The sequence below is a fragment of the Bufo bufo genome, chromosome 4 (genome assembly GCF_905171765.1).
Source record: "Bufo bufo chromosome 4, aBufBuf1.1, whole genome shotgun sequence".
Taxonomy (NCBI): Eukaryota; Metazoa; Chordata; class Amphibia; order Anura; family Bufonidae; genus Bufo; species Bufo bufo.
The window spans coordinates 31,247,260-31,253,713 of NC_053392.1; positions in this window are offsets into that span (position 1 = coordinate 31,247,260).

Genomic DNA, 6,454 nt, shown 5'->3' on the forward strand with positions numbered 1-6,454 from the left:
TTTCTGCTGATTATCATCACTCTCCCCAGGTTGGACATCCTCAACTAGTAATCTCTTAGTGTCATTCTCTATCAAGCAAATGGATTCCTCCTCCTGGACCTGGGCTTTGTCCTCCCTCCTTTTCCCTGGCGGGCTAGTCGGTCCACGTACATTGGGCATTAATTGTTGCTTAGATTTTTCTACTCTCTTAAACATTGGAGAAATTGACGTGCTAAGTTCTTGTTGCCCTCTCCCCTTTTTACCTTCACCTTGTCTAGGCATTTCTAAAGTTATTTCGTTTTTTTTCCTTCTTTTTCCCCTCTCCCCCTTCCCCTCCTTCTCCCTTTTTTTCCCTTTCCCCTTCCTTTTCCTTCCCCCCCCCTATTCCCCCACACTTAATTATATAGTATTCACAATGTAACAAACATGATTAGTTGCTATAGCAGTGCAGAATTCATTTACATTTGGTCAATCAATTCATGTAATATCAACTCTTAAAAAAAAGAGAATAATAAAAACAAAAAAAAAATACCTCCAACTTGATCAATCACCATTCAGTACCAAATTCATTTGCATTTGATCAATAAGTTCATATGATGTCGGTTCTTAAAGAAACGGAGTAAAAAAATACTTCCAACTTGATCAGTCACCATTCAGTGCAGAGTTAATTTACATTTGATCACTCAGTTCCCATTGTATCTGTTCTTAACGAAGGAGAAGAAGAAAAAAAGAGAAAAAGGGTACTTCCAACTTGATCAGTCACCATTCACTAACCAGTGCCAATCAGATCAAGTAATGCAGTTCATGCAGTTAGGAGAGTCCAATACATTCCTAGTGCCATAAAGGTAGCTATATTTTCATATAGAAGAAGGCAAGGAGAGAAACAGGATCCAACGTCCTCCACTCTGCCACAGATTCCAGTTCCAACAAGCAGAGCCACCCTAGAGGGGTAGGAGAGGGGGCAATCTTCCAATCATGGTTAACAAAGCAGCTGGTATATCCTAAACCCGGATCACAGAGGGGCCACAAGATCTGCAACCAGCATCCAACTATTCCCCCACACACAAAAGTTGCAGCAGGTATCCCAGCGCTAAAAAACAACACGCCGGCGTCCACCTAATCCGAGAAGGAGAGTATAGTTAAAGCAAATCCCCGACCAAATCAGTATGACTTTACTCTGCCGTCGATGCCAGCCCTCTACTTCCAGTTTCAGATGCAAACTTTGTGTTTTCGGCTTGTGCTTCGGGGGAGGGGGGGGGGTCGACTGCCAGCTTCCATACAAGATCTTTAGAGCCGTGTTACTGGCAACCTCTGCTCCCCTCAATTATCCCCTCTTGCCCATTGCACCCACTTGCCTCACCTCAGTGCCAGAGGGTATCCATGCTCCTGGCTCAATCCGGCAATACTTCAAGAAGTCTCAGCTCTCACCTGCTCTCGTTCACGTCAGGGGGGGGGGGAAAGGACCGCGGACATTCAAACCAGGCTACCAACCTTCCACCTGGCGCCTCCAATCCTCATATATGCTTAGGGCCTGTCACCATCTAGAGCCACGTCCGTTTAACAAGGCTCCTCCGCTCAGACCCCCAGCGCTGCCGAATAGGGCGGACAGGCGGCAGCGTCCACAGGCAGGCGGCAACATCCACGGCAGTTCACAGCGAGGTAAGCATTTCAGAGTCGCAGGTCGATCGATATCAGAGGCGGCGTCTCACTTGAGCTGAGTGATCACCATTCGGGAGGGAGGTGCGCGCGTCACCGACGTACGCTCGCACACATGGCACACTAATATAATACTCTTTAGTGAGTAGTACCACATTACCCCCCTTGTCGGCGGGCTTGAAAACGACATCTTCCAAACTACCCAGCCACTTCAAGGCGGCTTTTTCTTTGGGAGTAACATTATCATTCATTGCGGGATATATGAGGGCTTTAATGTCTCTCACCACACGTTTATGGAAGATGTTGATGCCACTGCCGGCCGGCATGGGGGGGGAGTAGATTTAATACCTCCCTTAAATGTCTCTCTCTCGCACTTGTTAAGGTGCTTGGATGCCATGTGGCGGATCATGCTGGTGGTGGTGAGGTTGCTAGTGTTCACACCCCGACTCATTTTGGTACCGCACAGGTTGCAAACTACCACTCTTTTGTCGTCTGCACTTTCCTCACAATAGCACCATACTGCGGAACACCTACCCTTTGGCAAGGTAGATTTACACATGGGGGATGCTCGGTGTAACGGTTGCGGGCCTGTTTGTTGTGGGCCGACTTCTCCCTTTTGCCACCCCACTGCCTCTTCCAGCCTGTTGCGGTGCTGCGGATCCCTCCTCCTCTGTACTGCTGTCCTCGCTCTGCTTTTCACCTTCCCATGTTGGGTCAATGATCTCATCGTCAACCACCTCCTCCTCCACTTCCTCACTCTGCTCATCCTCCTGACTTGACCTAACCACAACCTCAGTGATTGACAACTGTGTCTCATCATTATCCACCTCGTGATTGCCATTCACCACCGTCATCTTGAGACTGTGAAGGCTCAAGAGGTTGAGAATCAGGACACAATATCTTAGGTCCCTCTTCAAGCGTGCTGGGCGCGAGGGCCAAATGTAATAGTGGCGCTGGAAAGAGCTCCTCGGAATATCAGAGTGTAGGATCACTCGTTTGGCAAGCCTCTCCATGGTGGGAGGAAGGATGATCAGAGTGATGATTCAGTTGACCAGACGCTTGGCTACAGAGACTGGACCTGGTGGAAGAGAGGGTGGTGCTTAACCAACTGGAAGCATTATCTTCAGCAATCCAACCGACCAACTGTTTACACTGGTCGGACCTGGACAATGTTGTCCTGCGCCACCCAGCTGAGTTGGACATTAAGCTGGGTACAGTGGATGTTTTTTTTTTTTTTCTGGTGCACTGGCAGCAGACACAGTTTCATTGCCCCCAGGGCCACGGCCTCTGCGTGCACCATCAGCATCAAGCCCACTTCCCCGTCCCTTAGTGCTCACCTTCTTCATATTAATGGTTTTGTCACTGGATATGGCACAGTTTGTTTTACAGTCCACTAAAGGCACAGTTTTTGGATGCAGGACAGTATATGTTACAGAAACCCACAGAATATGGACACTAGATTAGGCCCAGATTATTGGAATTTATGCTAAAGAAACAGTTTTCGGATGGAGTACTGTATACAGTACAGACCAAAAGTTTAAACACACCTCGTTCAAAGAGTTTTCTTTATCTTCATGACTATGAAGGCATCAAAACTATGAATTAACACATGTGGAATTATATACATAACAAACAAGTGTGAAACAACTGAAAATATGTCATAATCTAGGTTCTTCAAAGTAGCCACCTTTTGCTTTGATTACTGCTTTGAACACTCTTGGCATTCTCTTGATGAGCTTCAAGAGGTAGTCCCCTGAAATGGTCTTCCAACAGTCTTGAAGGAGTTCCCAGAGATGCTTAGCACTTGTTAGCCCTTTTGCCTTCACTCTGCGGTCCAGCTCACCCCAAACCATCTCGATTGGGTTCATGTCCGGTGACTGTGGAGGCCAGGTCATCTGGCGCAGCACCCCATCACTCTCTTTCATGGTCAAATAGCCCTTACTTTCAAAGTTTTCCCAATTTTTCAGCTGACTGACTGACCTTCATTTCTTAAAGTAATGATGGCCACTCGTTTTTCTTTACTTAGCTGCTTTTTTCTTGCCATAATACAAATTCTAACAGTCTATTCAGTAGGACTATCAGCTGTGTATCCACCTGACTTCTCCTCAACGCCACGGATGGTCCCAACCCCATTTATAAGGCAAGAAATCCCACTTATTAAACCTGACAGGGCACACCTGTGAAGTGAAAACCATTTCAGGGGACTACCTCTTGAAGCTCATCAAGAGAATGCCAAGAGTGTGCAAAGCAGTAATCAAAGCAAAAGGTGGCTACTTTGAAGAACCTAGAATATGACATATTTTCAGTTGTTTCACACTTGTTTGTTATGAATATAATTCTACATGTGTTAATTCATAGTTTTGATGCCTTCAGTGTGAATCTACAATTTTCATAGTCATGAAAATAAAGAAAACTCTTTGAATGAGAAGGTGTGTCCAAACTTTTGGTCTGTACTGTATGTCACAGAAAGCCACACACTATGGACACTAGATTAGGCCCAGATTATTGGAATTTGCCCTAAAAAAAGAGTTTTCGGATGACGTACTGTATATGTCACGGATGTGTATTACACGCACACACTACAGAGACAGTAGATGAGGACTGGACGGTAATTATTTAAATTTACGCTAAAGAAACAGTTTTCGGATGGCGTACTGTATATGTCACAGAAAGCCACACACTATTGACACTAGATTAGGCCCAGATTATTTAAATTTACGCTAAAGAAACAGTTTTCGGATGGCGTACTGTATATGTCACGGACAATAAATGTGGCGCTGATTATTTGAATTTACGCAAAAAGACACATTCTGCGGATGATGTACAGTATATGTCACTAATAGGTATTAAATAAAAATATCTTGCTGCTGTCGAACACACACAGTAGTCCTTAAAAGGACTTTGGGGTCTAAGCTTTTGGTAGTAAAAACAGCAAATTTCTCTCCCTGCAATATCTGTCCCTTCCTCAGCACCTTGAGGCTGATCAATTTAGCGCAGGTAAAAATATATTGCTGCTCTAAAACACACACAAACACACAATAGTCTTTTAGGTGTCTGAAAAGCTTTCTGCGAATAATAACTGAAAATTTCGCTCTAAATATATGATGGGATAGATCTCTGTACTGACCCCTGATATATTTATACATAGTAATTAGATCTCCCCTCAGTCGTCTTTTTTCTAAAGTGAATAACCCTAATTTTGATAATCTTTCAGGGTACTGTAGTTGCCCCATTCCAATTACTTTAGTTGCCCTCCTCTGAACTCTCTCCAGCTCTGCTATGTCTGCCTTGTTCACATGAGCCCAGAACTGTACACAGTACTCCATGTGTGGTCTGACTAATGATTTGTAAAGTGGTAGGACTATGTTCTCATCACGGGCATCTATGCCCCTTCTGATGCAACCCATTATCTTATTGGCCTTGGCAGCAGCTGCCTGACACTGGTTTTTACTGTTTAGTTTGCTGTTTATTAAAATTCCTAGATCCTTTTCCATGTCAGTGCTACCCAGTGTTTTACCATTTAGTATGTACGGGTGACTTGCATTATTCCTTCCCATGTGCATAACTTTACATTTGTCAGTGTTAAACCTCATCTGCCACTTCTCTGCCCAAGCCTCTAATCTATCCAGATCCCTCTGTAGCAGTATACTGTCCTCTCCAGTGTTAATTACTTTTAGTGTCATCTGCAAAAATGTATATTTCACTATGCAAGCCTTCTACAAGATCATTAATAAATATATTGAAGAGAATAGGGCCCAATACTGACCCCTGAGGTACCCCACTAGTGAAAGTGACCCAATCTGTGTGTGTACCGTTAATAACCACCCTCTGTTTTCTATCATCAGTATCATTGGTATCATTTATCATTCTATCATTAGTTTTTGTATCGCCCAATAGGGGTTCATTAAGGCACCAATTAGGGGACCTCGGACATTGTAAAGTCACCCGGACAAAGATGAAAGCAGGAGCATGATCAGACAGGTGAATGGAGCCGATTTTGGTCTCAGAACATAGCTGGAGGTGTTCCTTTGAGATAAACACATAGTCCAAACAATGATACGTACCATGGACATGGGAGTAGAAAGTCTATTGAGTGGGGGTGCAAAGCTCGCCAAGAATCCACTAGATGTAAACTTCTCAGGCCTTCTCTAATGGCACGTAAAGATCCCAAAGATAGGGCAGATTTATGTGAGGAGGAGTCAAGTTGTGGATTCAAGTCAACGTTCAGATCCCCACCCAAAACCACAATCCCCTCCTTAAAGGATTTGATGATAGGGAGAATATTAGAAAACCAATATGCTTGTCTAGTATTTGGCACATAGAGATTTATAAAGGTATACACTTGTGGGCCTATGTGCCCCATAACCAGGATGTATCTCCCTTCAGCATCCTAGGTCTATGGACCTAATTATGATTCTCCCAGCACTATAGAAGGTAGGTTAAAAAGGTTTCTAGTAAGACATTTACAGGTAATGTAACCTGATGAGGTTAGGGAAATCTTTTAGCACATGAAAAGGGTACAGAGATTTATACTGGGTATGAAACTAGAGATTCACGGATATTGCGCCAGTCTCTTCGGTGTCAGTTGTCGGTTCCTTCTCCCAGATCTCTGTGCTTTAGGTGTACATTGAGGAACAAATGGAACGACCGTAGGTACATCTGGTAACATAGTGAGGTCTTGGAAAACTTCCCAGTTCTCCACTTTCAACGGTGGGATTTGAAAATGATCTTATACTGCTTCTAAGTCTGTGTAGGCCGAGATGTTGAAGCAGCGCCCCGCATGGAAAGGACATTCTGAATGGAAAGTTCCATCTATATT